The following is a 17074-nucleotide window of genomic DNA, read 5'->3' as shown; positions in this document are numbered from 1 at the left end:
CAAATGTAGCCCCACTATTTCAGAAAGGAGGGAGAGAGAAAACAGGGAACTACAGGCCTGTTAGCCTGACATCAGTAGTCGGGAAAATGATAGAATCCGTTCTAAAGGAAGTGATAACAGGAAACTTAGATAATAATAATAGGATTTGGCACAGTCAGCATGGATTTATGAAAGGGAAATCATGTTTAACAAACCTATTGGCGTTCTTTGAGGATGTAACGAGTAGAATAGATAAGGGGGAACCAGTGGATGTGGTGTATTTGGATTTTCGGAAGGCTTTCAATAAGGTCCCACACAGGAGGTTGGTGAACAAAGTTAGAGCACATGGAATTGGGGGTAATATACTGGCATGGATTGAGAATTGGTTAACAGACAGAAAACAGAGTGTAGGAGTAAACGGGTCTTTTTCACACTGTGACCAGTGGGGTACCACAAGGATCGGTGCTTGGGCCCCAGCTATTCACAATCTATATCAATGATTCGGATGAGGGGACCAAATGTAATATTTCCAAGTTTGCTGATGACAAAAAACTAGGTGGGAATGTGAGTTGTGAGGAGGATGCAAAGAGGCTTCAAGGGGATTTAGTGAGTGGGCAAGAATATCACAGATGGAATATAATGTGGAAAAATGTGAAGTTATCCACTTTGGTAGGAAAAACAGAAATGCAGAGTATTTTTTAAATGGTGAGAGATTGGGAAATGTTGATGTTCAAAGGGACCTGGGTGTCCTTGTACATGAGTCACTGAAAGCTAAAATGCAGGTGCAGCAAGCAATTCGGAAGGCAAGTGGTATGTTGGTCTTACAAGAGGATTTGAATACAGGAGTAAAGATGTCTTACTGCAATTATATAGGGCCTTGGTGAGACCACACCTGAAGTATTATGTACAATTTTGGTCTCCTTACCTAAGAAAGGATATACTTGCCATAGAAGGAGTGCAACGAAGGTTCACCAGACTGATTCCTGGGATGGCGGGATTGTCGTATGAGGAGAGATTGAGTAGACTAGTCCCGTATTCTCTCGAGTATAGAAGAATGAGAGGTGATCTCATTGGAACACACAAAATTCTTACAGGTCTCGACAGGGTAGATGCAGGGAGGATGTTTCCCCTGGCTGGGGAGTCTAGAACCAGGGGTCACAGTCTCAGGATAAGAGGTAGGCCATTTAGGACTGAGATGAGGAGAAATTTCTTCATTCAGAGGGTGGTGAATCTTTGGAATTCTTTACCCCAGAGGGCTCAGTCATTGAGTACGTTCAAAACAGAGATCGATAGATTTCTAGATATTAAAGGCATCAAAGGATCTGGGGATAGTGCAGGAAAATGGCATTGAGGTAGAAGGTCAGCCATGATCTTGTTAAATGGTGGAGCAGGCTCGAGGGGCTGGTCAGCCTACTCCTGCTCCTATTCTTTATGTTCTTATGTTCTTATAGAGCCAATTGTAGACAATTAAACAGTATAGAGTCAATTGTAGACAATTAAATAGTATAGAATCAATTGTGGACAATTAAATAGTATAGAGCCAATTGTAGACAATTAAATAGTATAGAATCAATTGTAGACAATATAATAGTATTGAGCCAATTGTAGACAATAAAATAGTATAGAGCCAATTGTAGACAATTAAATAGTATAGAATCAATTGTAGACAATAAAATAGTATAGAATCAATTGTAGACAATAAAATAGTATAGAATCAATTGTAGACAATTAAATAGTATAGAATCAATTGTGGACAATTAAATAGTATAGAATCAATTGTAGACAATAAAATAGTATCGAATCAATTGTGGACAATTAAATAGTATAGAATCAATTGTGGACAATTAAAGAGCATAGAATCAATTGTAGACAATAAAATAGTATAGAATCAATTGTAGACAATAAAATAGTATAGAATCAATTGTAGACAATAAAATAGTATAGAATCAATTGTAGACAATAAAATAGCATAGAATCAATTGTAGACAATAAAATAGTATAGAGTCAATTGTAGACAATTAAATAGTATAGAATCAATTGTAGACAATAAAATAGTATAGAGCCAATTGTAGACAATAAAATAGTATAGAATCAATTGTAGACAATTAAATAGTATAGAATCAATTGTGGACAATTAAATAGTATAGAATCAATTGTAGACAATAAAATAGTATAGAATCAATTGTAGACAATAAAATAGTATAGAATCAATTGTGGACAATTAAATAGTATAGAATCAATTGTAGACAATATAATAGTATAGAGTCAATTGTAGACAATTAAATAGTATAGAATCAATTGTGGACAATTAAATAGTATAGAATCAATTGTGGACAATTAAATAGTATAGAATCAATTGTAGACAATAAAATAGTATCGAATCAATTGTGGACAATTAAATAGTATAGAATCAATTGTAGACAATAAAATAGTATAGAATCAATTGTAGACAATAAAATAGTATAGAATCAATTGTAGACAATAAAATAGTATAGAGTCAATTGTAGACAATAAAATAGTATAGAATCAATTGTGGACAATTAAATAGTATCGAATCAATTGTGGACAATTAAATAGTATAGAATCAATTGTAGACAATAAAATAGTATAGAGTCAATTGTAGACAATTAAATAGTATAGAATCAATTGTAGACAATAAAATAGTATAGAGTCAATTGTAGACAATTAAATAGTATAGAATCAATTGTAGACAATAAAATAGTATAGAGTCAATTGTAGACAATTAAATAGTATCACATCAATTGCAGTATAATCCAATCGTGTAGAGTCAATTGCAGTGAACATTGGAACCAAGTTGAACCCAGTCAATGTGACTATAATTCAGAATTTACATGTTTTGCGATGTTTAATAACTGGTGTCATCACAATCTGAAGCCCAGGACTCAGTGAGTGTGCTGCACAGGGTCTGAGATGGGACACAGAGCAGGAATAGGGTACAAGATGTCATGAGAACATAAGAACATAAGAAATAGGCGCAGGAGTAGGCCATAAGACCCCTCGAGCCTGCTCCGCCATTCAATAAGATCATGACTGATCTTCGACCTCAACTCCACTTTTCCTCCCGATCTCCATTTCCCTTGATTCCCTTAGAGTCCAAAAATCTATTGATCTCAGCCTTGAATATACTCAATGACTGAGCATTCACAGTCCTCTGGGGGAGAGAATTCCAAATATTCACAACTCCTCTGAGTGAAGAAATTCCTCATCTCATTCCTAAATTAACGACCCCTTATCCTGAGACTATACCCCTTAGTTCTAGACTCTCCAGCCAGGGGAAATGACCACTCAGCATCTACCCTGTCAAGCCCTCTCAGAATCTTTTACGTTTCAATGAGATCACCTCTCATTCTTCTGAACTCCAGAGACTATAGGCCCATTCAACTCAATCTCTCTCATAGAACAACCCTCGCATCCCAGGAATAAATCAAATGAACCTTCATTGCACCACCTCTAAGGCAACTATATCCTTCCTTAGATAAGGAGACCAAAACTGTACACAGTACTCCAGGTGTGGTCTCACCAAAGTCCTGTACAATTGCAGCAAGACTTCCTTACTCTTGTACTCCAACCTCCTTGCAATAAAGGCCAACATACTCTTTTCCTTCCTAATTGCTTGCTGTAACTGCATGTTAACATTTTGTGTTTTGTGAACAAGAACACCCAAATCTCTCTGAACACCAACATTCAATGGTTTCTCACCATTTAAAAACTATTCCATTTTTCTTTTCTATAGTGAATAACCTCACATTTCCCCACATCATACTCCACCTGCCACCTTCTTGCCCAGTCACTTAACCTGTCTATATCCCTTTGCAGACTCTTTGTGTCCTCCTCACAGCTTACTTTCCCACCTAGCTTTATATCATCAGCAAACTTGGATACATTACACTTGGTCCCTTCATCTAAGCCATTAATATAGATTGTAAATAGCTGAGGCCCAAGCACTGATCCTTGCGGCACCCCACTAGTTACAGCCTGCCAGCCTGAAAATGACCCGTTTATCCCTACTCTCTGTTTTCTGTCTGTTAACCAATCCTCTATCCATGCCAATATATTACCCCCAACCCCATGAGCCCTTATCTTGTGTAACAACCTTTTGTCTGTCACCTTATTGAATGCCTTTTGAAAATCCAAGTATACCACATCCACTGGTTCCCCTTTATCGATCCTGCTGGTTACATCGTCAGGGAGTGAGGTAAGAAAATCAAAAGTGGCCTCAGCACAAGGGAAGGAGCTGATTGGTTGGTAGCTGGTGTGTATTTCTTTTTCTGGTGAGTGCTTTTTTTAAGGCGTGGTTTATTTTCAGTTAAGTTTATTTAATGATCTAATAAATCGAGGCATGGCAGGGCACCTTAGTCCCGTGGAATGCACATCCTGTGCCATGTGGGAACTCCAGGACGCTTCCCATGTCCTGAACGGCCACAGGTGCAGGAAGTGTCATCAGTTGGAGGAGCTCGAGCTCCAGGTTTCGGACCTTGAGCAGCAGCTGGCGTCACCGCAGTGTATCCGTGAGGCTGAGAGTTTCATGGATGGCACGTTTCAGGAGGTGATCACTCCACAGCTTAGGAGTGTTCAGGCAGAGAGGGATTGGGTGATCATCAGACAGATAAGGAGGACCAGGCAGGTAGTGCAGGAATCTCCTGAGTGCATCTCACTCTCTAACCACGAGTGAGGGAGAGCATTCCACTGCGGTGTGCAGCCAGAGCCAAGACCATAGTACCATGGGTGGCTGTACAGGGAGGGAGGAGAAGGTCAGGAGAGCAATAGTGATAGAGAATTCTATAGTTAATGGAGCAGACAGGCGTTTCTGTGGCCGCAGACTTGATTCCAGGATGGTATGTTGTCTCCCTGGTGCCAGGATCAAGGATGTCACTGAGCGACTGCAGAACATTCTGGAGGGGGGGTTGAACAGCCAGAGGTCGTGGTCCATATCGGAACCAACGACATAGGTAGAAAGAGGGATGTGGTCCTGCAGGCAGATTTTAAGGAGTTAGGAAAGAGATTAACAAGCAGGACCTCAAAGGTAGTAATCTCCGGATTACTCCCGATGCCATGCACTAGCGAGTATAGAAATAGGAGGATAGAGCAGATGAATGTGTGGCTGAAGAGATGGTGCAGGGGGAGGGCTTTAGATTCCTGGGGCATTAGGACCAGTTCTGGGACCTTTGCAGGCTGGACGGTTTGCACCTCAACGGAGCTGTGACCAATGTCCTTGTGGAGAGGTTCACTAGTGCTGTGGAAAGGGGGGCGGTGGTTAAACTAATTTGGCAGGGGGTTGGGCAACAGGATGTAGCATTGCAAAGGAGAAACAAGGTGCACAAAGGATTGGGAGAGAAAGGAAGCACTCGGATAAAAAATAGTACGGTATTAGGTGGGATCAGACTAAGAGAGAATACAAGAAAGTCTAAGACTGGTTTGCAGTGCATGTGTGTAAATGCACGAAGCATGGTGAACAAGGTTGGTGAGCTGCAGGCGCAAATAGCCACATGGGAATATGATGTCATGGCGATAACGGAGACATGGCTCAAAAAAGGGCAGGATTGGATACTAAATATTCCTGGATACATGGGGAGTGATTTCAAACCCCAAAAACGGGTGTGTTGGGGGGCGGGTGGGAGTAGAAAATAGTTTTTTTGGGTTGCAACTGCAAAGTTTTTGGATTCGGCATTCCGAGTGGGATGCCTGTACTTTTCCACGTCGAAGTTAAACCCGGAAATAAAGCTGGGTTGGATTCGCGACCCAAAAAACAACTATTTTCAACTCCCACCCACCCCCAACCCACCCGTTTTTGGGGTTTAAAATCACCCCCAAGGTGTTCAGGAAAAACAGGGAAGGAAAGAAAGTGGGGGGTGGTGTCAGTATTGATTAAGGAGAATATTTCAGTGCTGGAGAGAGATGATGTCCTGGAGGGGTCAAGGACAGAATCTATTTGGTTGGAGTTAAGAAACAATAGAGGTGCCATTACACTACTGGGTGTATTCTATAGGCCATCAACTAGTGGGAAGGATATAGAGGAGCAAATTTGCAGGGAAATTACAGAGAGGTGCAAAAGCCATAGAGTAGTGAGAACGGGAGACTTCAACAATCCTAATATAGGCTGGGATAGTCATAGTGAAAAGGGCAAAGAGGGAGAAGGATTTTTAAAATGTGTTCAGGTGAACTTTCTTGACCAGTACGTTTCCCATCCACGAGGAAGGAGGCATTGCTCGACTTGGTTCTGGGAAATGAGGCAGGCCAAGTGGAGGAAGTGTCAGTGGGGGAGCATTTAGGGAACAGCGATCATAGGATCATAAGGTTTAGAGTAGCTATGGAAAAGGACACGGACCATTCTAAAGTAAAAATACTCAATTGGAAGAGAGCCAATTTCAGTGGAATCAGAACAGATCTGGCCCGGGTAAATTGGAATCAAAGATTGGCAGACAAAACTGTAATTGAACAATGGGTGGCCTTTAAAGAGGAGATGGTTCAGGTACAGTCCAGGTACATTCCCACGAGGGAGAAAGTAAGGGCAACTAAAGCCAGAGCTCCCTGGATGACGAAAGAGGTAGAGAATAAGATGAAGCAGAAAAAGGGGCGTATGGCAGATGTCACGTTGATACCACAAGTGAGAACCAGACTGAATATAGAAAGTTCAGAGGGGAAGTGAAAAATGAAATAAGAGGGGCAAAGAGAGAGTATGAGAATAGACTGGCAGCCAACATAAAAGGGAATCCAAAAGTCTTCTATCAGAATGTAAACAGTAAACGGGTGGTAAGAGGAGGGGTGGGGCCGATTCGGGACCATAAAGGAAATCTACTCATGGAGACAGAGGGAATGGCCGAGGAACTAAATGAGTACTTTGCATCTGTCTTTACCTATGTACCTTTATCTATGTTTACGAACGAAGAAGGTGGAGCCAGAGTCTCAGTAAAGGAAGATGTAGTTGAGACTTAGCTGCACTTAATGGGATGCACCCTCGGTTGCTGAGGGAAGTAAGGATGGAAATTGCAGAGGTATTGGCCATAATCTTCCAAACTTCCTTAGGTACAGAGTGGTGCCAGAGGACTGGAAAATTGCAAATGTTACACCCTTGTTCAAAAAAGGATGCAAGGATAAACCCAGCAATTATAGGCCAGTCGGTTCAACCTTGGGTGGTGGGGAAACTTTTAGAAACGATAATCCGGGACAGAATTAACAGTCACTTGGACAAGTGTGGATTGATCAGGGAAAGCCGGCACGGATTTGTTAAAGGCAAATCATGTTTAACTAACCTGATAGAGTTTTTTGATGAGGTAACAGAGAGGGTCGACGAGGGTTGATGTGGTGCATATGGACTTTCAAAAGGCAATTGCTAAAGTGATGCCTGGTAGGCTTGCCATCAAGATTGCGACCTATGGAATAAAGGGGGCAGTAGCAACATGGATACAGAATTGGCTAAGTGACAGGAAACAGAGAGTAGTGGTGAACCGTTGTTTTTCGGACTGGAGGGAGGTGTACAGTGGTGTTCCCCAGGGGTTGGTGCTGGGACCACTGCTTTTCTTGATATGTACTAATGACTTGGACTTGGGTGTACAGGGCACAATTTCAAAATTTGCAGATGACACAAAACTTGGAAGAGTCGCAACCAGTGAGCAGGATAGTGATAGACTTCAAGAGGATATAGGCAGGCTGGTGGCATTGGCGGACAGATGGCAGATGAAATTTAACGCAGAAAAATGCGAAGTGATGCATTTCAGTCGGAAAAACGAGGAGAGGCAATATAAACTAGAGGGCACAATTCTAAAAGGGATACAGGAACAGAGAATTCTGGGGGTATTTGTACACAAATCATTGAAAGTGGCAGGGCAGGTTGAGAAAGCAGTTAAAAAAGCATATGGAATCCTGGGATTTATAAATAGAGGCATAGAGTACAAAAGTAAGGAAGTCATGATGAATCTTTATAAAACAATTGGTTCTGGAGTATTGTGTCCAGTTCTGGGCGCTGCACTTTAGGAAAGATGTGAAGGCCTTAGAGAGGGTGCAGAAGAGATTTACTGGAATGATACCATGGATGGGGAACTTTAGTTGCGTGGATAGACTGGAGAAGCTGGGGTTGATCTCCTTGGAACAGAGACGGTGGCGAGGAGATTTGATAGAAGTGTTCAAGATCATGAAGGGTCAAGACAAAATAGATCGAGAGAAACTGTTCCCATTGGCGGAAGGTCAAGCTCAGAAGGCATAGATTTAATGTGATTGGCAAAAGAACCAAAGGTAATATGAGGAAAAACCTTTTTACACAGAGAGTGGTTAGGATCTGCCTGAGAGGCTGGTGGAGGCAAATTCAATCATGGCCTTCAAAAGGGAACTGGATAAGTAGTTGAAGGGAAAAAGTTTACAGGGCAACGGGGATAGGGCGGGGGAGTGGGATTAACTGGATTGCTCTTGCAGAGAGCCGGCACGGACTCGATGGACCAAATGGTCTCCTTCCGTGCTGTAACCTTTCTATGATTCTATACTGTAAAGGCAGATACAATTATGAGCAATGATTTCAGTTGGTGTAATTATCCAATGCTGAGTTGGGTTTTGTCACGACTGGCCTTTAACAAGTACTTAACACTCTTAACACTCTTGAAACTCCTTTTTTTGGTGGTCTAACATTAGTCAGCAGTTTAACGTGGGAGCAAGAGTGAGTAGCAGTAAAAATGGAAGTTCAACCATGTTTTCTGCCAGCCTTGTTCAATTATTTACTCAATTTACTTTGTTGTTAAACTTTGCCCACATTCAGTAACATGGGACCAGATCACATCCTCCGAAAGAGCTGAAACTTCTCAATCATTCCTGAACTCATGTGTAACATTTGTGTATTGATGCTATTTTCAGAGATCAAATGGCCCAGTCTACACTCTCCAAGTTCTTCACTGCTGAGGAGAGCAGGAACCTGCAATCTGAGTATAGCACTGGTGAATTGGAAGCAGTGATTCTTCAGATAAAGAGTAAGTTCGACAATTTAGACAACATGCAGCTTAACATTGCAGTGGTGGGTGATGCGGGCTCAGGGAAATCCACCTTCATCAACGCTGTGAGAGGTCTTCACAGCGAAGATCAGGGAGCTGCTCCAACTGGGAATGAAGAAACCTGGATGGAGCCAACCAGGTATCCCTATCGAGCTCTGCCTAATCTTCAACTCTGGGATCTTCCAGGAACAAATTCCTTCGGTTTTGAAATCAATAATTGCCTAAAGATGATGAGGTTTGAAAGCTATGACTTTTTCATCATTGTGTCCCAGTCACGATTCAGAGAGAACGATGCAGAGCTTGCCAAAAAGATTCAAGAACAGGACAAAGAGTTCTACTATGTCCGGTCCAAAATAGACAATGATGTCCATGCACTGAAGATGCAAGGTGCCGACTTTAGTGAAGGGCTGAGGACAATCCGCATGGATTGTGTCAGCAACTTCCAAAGTGTTGGAGTTACACCACCAGCCATTTTTCTGATCTCAAGTTTTGACCTGGACAATTATGAATTTCCTAAATTAAAGTCCACTCTCGCCAATGATCTCCTGTGAATAAAATCAACTGCTTTCTCGCTCTCACTCCCAAAGATTATGTTGGAAATTACAGAACCCAAAATGCGAATGTTGAAGAAGAGAGTCTGTCTGTTGGCCGTGCTCGCTGGAGCAGTGGGTGCAGTGCCAGTGCCAGGGTTGTCTTTCATTACTGGCATTGGGTTGACAGTTTCTGGGCTGATATACCTCCAGAAACAGGTGGGACTCAATGACAAGTCTCTGCAAAGCCTGGCCAGCAAAGTTGGTAAACCCACTTCAGTTCTGAAAACTGAAATGAGTCGTCGATTGCCAAGTAAGATCCCACCAGCATTTACCAAGGTACTGTTAGGAATCACCGTCATCACCTGCATGATAGCTGGGATCAAACACAGCTTCAGTCCGGTGACCCTCTCTATCTTTGGGACAGTGTCGTCCTTTGCTATTACCTACAAGTTACTGAAGGATTCACTAAAAGACCATTTGGAAGCTCTGCTGCAGGTGGTGAGGAGTGCACTTAGAATAGATTGACATGATCTCCTGTACGTCACACCTATCAACATTACTCCTCCGTTTGTAGAGACTGTAGTGCTGTTTGATCTCGTATGTTCCACAGATTAACCTGTATTAGGACAGGGACGTCAAACTGATTTTCTACTGAGGGCCTGATCTGATATTTGGCACTTGGTGTGGGCCACATTCAGCAAAAATTATTAAAATAGAAATAAATGAAGATTAACTATATTGATACTTATTTACATTTAGATTTTATTTATTGCTACTGCTGCTCCCAATACCTGGCATCTCTTAGCTTGAACCATTGCATCAACATTTGGAGCAAATGACTGGGCTGAGGCCTGTCCTGGATAAAAACATGAGGACCACCTGTCACTACAGAACTTTGTGCCCCAACCACTAACTCTGGAAGTGAATTCCACAATTCCACAGCCTCACAACTCTCTGTGTAAAGAGTTTTCTCTTGATCATTGTTCTAAATCACTAATGTTTAACCTTGTATCTTTGGTGCCTCGTCTTTGACCTCTTGTTAGCTGATTCTCCCCGTTACTGTCACAACTATGGGTTGTTAATCCTTTAGCAATTACTTCCGCTTGATTCTAACCTGAGTTGTTATAAAATAGTAAGTTTAATAGATTGACTTTCAACAGAGTTGCATTACAGCTGTCTTCAACATTACATTCAACAGTATTATAGTTTAATACAACTGTCTACAGATTACATTAAATGACAAGCAATCAATACGACCTGATCTATCCAAAGAACCCAAGTTGATCAGACTTAGCCTTCGTGGCTGCCTGTGGCAATGGACTTCAGACCAACCCTCTTGAGAGCTCTAACCTTTGGGAGGGAGCATGCCCTATCTTTGTACTATTCAGCTGTGTTGGTCTGCACATAAGCACCTCTGTTCTTATCTCCTGTTTATAAACCATCCTACTGTGCTGACTCTCCAAAAATCACCAAGGATTGTTTCATGTCTTAGTGTTTACATAGCCTTTCACTATTGTCAGGTCTTAGTATGTTTATACTAGATTAGGACACGATGTCTCTTGAATCTTACTGTTTTTCACTATTCTAATGCTTCAGCACTCTTTCAATGACCTCTTGGGTTTCTGTTAGTTATTTTCCTCAGAGAGATGAGGACCTTTGCCCTCCTATGTACAGCCGCCATCTTGCTAATAATCTCGACACGATGCGAACCAATATTTTCTATGCTTGTTTTAAACCATGTTCTTACATCTCCCTCCTCTTGAATCTGAGTGAAACCACTCTGGTTCAATATTCACTTTATCCCCCAACTATCTCCTTGTCTTGCTGAAGATCCTCCTGAGTTTACAGAGCACAACATAAACAAATCTATATTGCTTCCAAGTTTCATTTGGTTAATATTACACATTACACCGACAATGTATCAGGTTATCAAAAAAACTGTGTTCTGCCCTCATCCTGTTTAGTTCCCTGTACTCCATACTTGAGCGAGTCCTTCTACCTGGCTCCTTGTTTACTATTCAACTTGGTGAGGGTTCATTTAAGCAACCTGTACATGATAATTACCAACAACAGTACGCAACATTGTAAAATAATGAACAGTAGCACAATAATTCTCATCCACGTGTGTATTGATATATTATTCCCGTTCTCCCACCATGATTTCATTCCGAACCCCTCAATTTCTTCTTCCACATTCTGAATTTCCTGATGGAGCAGGTACAGATGTCTTACTGAGATCTCATTTCATTCTAAGATTTTAAGTGTGAAGGGGAGAATCAGATATCCAGATCGAATCAGCAATTTATCAGTGTTTGAGAACATACCATCATCCACTGTGGTGTTGGTAATATCATGTTTGGCCACTGGTATCAGGAGCTCATGATCTATCCTGGTGACCTGTGTCGGTTCAAAGCAAAAAGAGGAGTGGGTGACAGGGCGGTTGAGGGGTCCACACTCAAAACAGGTCACGGTCATTGTGACACAATAACGTCCCTGCCCGACATAACTATGCTTAGTTTGTCTCAGGTGTCACCGTGTTACAGACATGGTACAATTGGACATGTTTTCCTTATTCCATATGCAAATCCACATGCTGGTTTATTAGTTTCTATGGGACCATATCGACACATCCACATGTCTTTGATCAAGGAGCATCCTGCCATGTCTGGCTCTGTCCATGTTTCACTTGTCCATATGTTGGGAAGGGGTGACACTCCTTATGCATTTGCCCTTGCAATACCATAATTGATCCTACTGACCATTCCTTTACGGCTCGATAGGCCTCAAAGATTGGGAGTATGATAACCATTCCTCCCACACCCTTGGGCTTTTCATCACACCAATGAGATGTCGACTATACCCTGCCCAACCTCCTTAATTCACAGGTGGGATGTGAGGAAGTAATTACTTTCCATTTTGCGAGCTGTTCTCCTGACACAAAGGTGGGGATACGGTTGTTCCCGATATCATCCAGTCCCTGTTGTGTTTGGGACAGAACAAATGCCCCGTAAAAATAGGCAAAAACATAGAAACATAGAAAGATAGAAAATAGGAGCAGGAGTAGGCCATTCGGCCCTTCGAGCCTGCTCCACCATTCAATATGATCATGTCTGATCCTCTATCTTAATACCATATTCCCGATCTCTCCCCATACCCCTTGATGCCTTTTGTGTCTAGAAATCTATCTAGTTCCTTCTTAAATATAATCAGTGACTTGGCCTCCACTGCCTTCTGTGGTAGAGAATTCCACATGTTAACCACCCTCTGAGTAAAGAAATTTCTCCTCATCTCAGTCCTAAATGTCGTCCCTGTATCCTGAGACTGTGACCCCTCGTCCTGGACCCCCAGCCAGGGAAACATGCTCCCTGCATCCAGTCTGTCTCGCCCGGTCAGAATTTTATATATTTCAATGAGATCCCCTGTCATTCTTCTAAACTCGAGTGAATACAGGCCGAGTCGACCCAATCTCTCCTCATACGACTGTCCTGCCACCCAAGAATCAGTCTGGTGAACCTTCGCTGCACTCCCTCTATGGCAAGTATATCCTTTCTTAGGTAAGGAGACCAAAACTGCACACAATACTCCAGGTGTGGTCTCACCAAGGCCCTGTATAACTGCAGTAAGACATCCTTGCTCCTGTACTCAAATCCTCTTGCAATGAAGGCCAACATACCATTTGCCTTCCTAACTGCTTGCTGCATCTGCATGTTTGCTTTCAGTGACTGGTGTACAAGGACACCCAGGTCCCTTTGTACATCAACATTTCCCAATCTATCACCATTTAAATAATACTCTGCCTTTCTGTTTTTTCTTGCGAAGTGGATAACTTCACATTTATCCACATTATACTGCATCTGCCATGTATTTGCCCACTCACTCAACTTGTCTAAATCGCCTTGAAGCCTCTTTGCATCCTCCTCACAACTCACGATCCCACCTAGTTTTGTGTCGTCAGCAAACTTGGAAATATTACATTTGGTTCCCTCATCCAAATCATCAATATATATTGTGAATAGCTGGGGCCTAAGCACTGATCCTTGCGGTACCCCACTAGTCACTGCCTGCCACCCCGAAAAAGAACCAGTTATTCCTACTCTCTGTTTTCTGTCTGTTAACCAATTCTCAATCCATGCCAGTATATTACCCCCAATCCCATGTGCTTTAATTTTGCACACTAACCTCTTATGTGGGACTTTATCAAAGGCCTTCTGAAAATCCCAAATAAACCACATCCAATGGTTCTCCTTTATCTATTCTACCAGTTACATCCACAAAAAACTCCAATAGGTTTGTCAAACATGATTTCCCTTTCATAAATCCATGTTGACTTTGTGTAACCCGTTGATATTTTCTAAGTGTCGTGTTATCACATCTTTTATAATAGACTCTAGCATTTTCCTACGATGTTAGGCTGTGGTTCCCTATTGTCTCTCTCTCCTTTTTCAAATAGTGGGTTTACATTTGCCACCCTCCAATCTGCAGGAACTGTTCCATAATCTATAGAATTTTGGAAGATGACAACTAATGCATCCACTATTTCCACGGTTACCTCTTTTCGTACTCTGGGATGCAGATTAACAGGCCCTGGGGATTTATCAGCTTTCAGTCCCATTAATTTCTCCAGCAATTTTTTTTACTAATACTAATTTGCTTTATTTCCTCCTTCCCACTCGTCCCTTGGTTCCCTAGCATTTCTGGAATCCCCTAGAATTTCTCAAAACCGACTGAGGCAGCCATTGAAAAGCCATTAGAAAAGACAGGTCGTCATGGCAACACTGATAAGGGGGGCTTGCTACATTCCATCATGTCTGGAAAACACAGCGAATCATTGCACCTCGTCTCCAGCGAGACAGCCGTCAATCATCAAGACCCAGTCATGATTGAAGCCTGGTAACAGTGGGTGAATTGGCCAAAATGACATTATTCCCAATTCATCAACGCCCAAAGGGCAAAACAATATAAAAAGAAGAGATCAGGACGGAATTGATATTGCAGTGAAATGGGAACTGAACCAAACTGGCCCACAGGAGGGATGAGCAGCAACAAGACTTTTCAAAGCTCCGAAAGACTTGATTCATCTCAATGGGCCTGGGAGGTGGAATCCTTGCTTTTTAAGGTGATGTGTGTGACTGGATTTGCTTGCTGCTTGTTTAAGGGTAGAGTACGGTTCCATGCATTTCTTGACCTTGCTTCATGCTTTTCTGAACCATAACAACATTAAATAATCACTTTTGATGAATGAAACTACCGTGAGTGGGTCTTTCTTTGTCTGCCTATTTGTCCAGGTTTTATGAACCACTGAAAAAGTAGGCAAATTACAGTGTGCTGAATCGGGGACTGACTGGCCCCCTCTTTACTTTCCTTGTTGGTTGCAGTCGAGGGGGTGTCACGTTACAGACATAGTCACCAGAGGCCACCCACTGTGATGGTGCCCTGGGCCGAGCTCGAAGCTCCCGGTCCGTTCTGTTCATAGGCTCAGAGTGTGGCCACTGTCCGTCTGCAGTTTCCAGTATTCTGGTACACATGCTATTTATCTGACCTTTTAGTTCTGCTCCCTTGTAGGTATTATCTCTGGGTCCTCCATAGTGGGGAGGAAAGCTGCAAGAGGGGAAAGAGGAGCCCTTCCTTCTCATGGCAATCTGGTATTTTAATCTGTAACCTTCACTGTTCAAATGAAGTCCCTTCTCTTCATGGTTTATTGGGATTACCTCCCCACCCCATCCCCCCGTTCAGAGTGACTGTTGACAACACGGCCGACCTGCATCATCATGACATCGCAATGACTACTGCCATCGCAACACGGCCCCACATCGCGCTATCGAGACTGCACGATTTAGGGTTCGTGGTTATTGGATAGGATTGTGGTCAGTGGTTGGGTCGAGTGGTTAGGGTGAGGGGCTGGGGTTAGGATTATGTGTTAGGATTAGAAACCACTTTTGACAACGCCATTCTCACCAGACGCGGCCTTTCTCATTTCACATTTTTACCTCATGCAGACGAGTCACAAAACAGGCTCATGAATTGTTCATTCAAGGAACCTTATTCTGGCTTGAGCCCAATTTCCTCCCTTCTTTTACATCTGTACATTTCTCACAGAAAAAGACTTCAGGAACATTAGACTTTGGGATTTTGACACAAGAACAGATGGGTCCAGGTGTTATGCTGGTTCCATTCGGTCATTGGGCTGCCTGCAAAGGGGTTCTGACAATAACATATCAACAAATCCCTCCAGTCACCATCTGATTCCACCATGATATCTTCACCCATTACCCACCTTTCACCTTCACTGGAGCTGGTTTCACCACCATGAACGTCCCCCGTACTGAGGCACTCTGATTTCCAAATTATAGTCTCAGTGTAAGTGTTCCCTGGATTTAGTCTCCAATAAATGGGACACTGGGTTGCCCCAGTATGATCAACTATAAATCAAACAATGGTGACCCCTAAAGGGGCAAAACTGATAAGGAATTTAAACATAAGAAGAAAGGAAATTTATAAACTGAATATTAATATTATACCTGGTGTCGACTATACATTCCAGTCCTTGTGCCCACCGGTCATGGGAGGCCTCACATGAATCGGCGAACAACACATGCTTCTTCTCCAGTACCACGGAGGAGAGACAGACAGATAGAGCGACCCCCCAAGGGCCCCATCCATCCTGGGCCTGTGGATGGTCACCTTGGCCAGGACCAGGAGCAGACCCATGAGGAGGTCCTCCCACTCACCTGCTCCCCTCCGCACCAGACGACCAAAGATCAGGAGCGTGGGACTGAATTGCTACCAGAAGTCGAGGAGCAGCCCCTTCAAATAATGGAAGAGGGGCTGCAACCTCTCACACTCCACATATACATGAAAGAGGGACTGAATAGAGGGAAATTACTGGGAGCTGGGTGCTGATTGAATAGTTGGAACTGCTGTTCTCAAAAGGTGTATAAAGTAGAAGATTATCTGCTGAATCACAGAACGCATTGTGAACAGAGTGGATTGTGAACAGAGTGGGAACTTGGGAGTTTGGTGAGAGGGGGAATTAGGTGCAGAGGGGGAAGGACAGTGAACAGAGAGGAGGAGCTCTGAGAGACTGGAAGAAAAAGATAGATTAATCGAGATTAGTACACAGTGAGTAAATTAATAATAACCGAGAATCTAAAGGGAGTTTAGAAAAAACAGGTTTCTAAATATAATGGAGGGGCAGCTGAGACCGATTGCCTGCAATTCCCGCACCATGTGGGAACTTCAGGACTCTTCGTGTGTCCCGGAGGGCCACGTGTGCAGAAAATGCCTCCAGTTGCTCGAGCTCAAGCTGAGGGTTTCTGAGGTTGAGGGGCGGCTGGAGTCACTGCAGAGCATAAGGGAGGTTTCGGTTTCCTGAATGGTCCGTTCCAGGAGATGGTCACCCTGCAGCAACAGAGAGTTCAGGATAGCAAGTGGGTGGCCGTCCGAAAGGGCAGGAAGAGGCAGACAGTGCGGGAATCTTCTGGGTGTGTGGCCACTCTCAAACCGGTATTCAGCATTGAATCCCAGTGAGGGTGACGACACCTCGAAGGAGAGCAGTCCTGAGCATGGCAC

General features: G+C 42.9%; 1 pseudogene; it reads left to right on the top strand.

Annotated features, from left to right (window-relative positions):
• Positions 1 to 8845: 8845 nt before the first annotated feature.
• On the top strand, positions 8846 to 10030 carry LOC137332667 (interferon-inducible GTPase 5-like; annotated as a pseudogene).
• Positions 10031 to 17074: the final 7044 nt, after the last annotated feature.

The sequence above is a fragment of the Heptranchias perlo genome, chromosome 15 (genome assembly GCF_035084215.1).
Source record: "Heptranchias perlo isolate sHepPer1 chromosome 15, sHepPer1.hap1, whole genome shotgun sequence".
In the NCBI taxonomy this organism is placed as follows: Eukaryota; Metazoa; Chordata; class Chondrichthyes; order Hexanchiformes; family Hexanchidae; genus Heptranchias; species Heptranchias perlo.
This window is presented reverse-complemented; position numbering and strand designations above follow the sequence as displayed.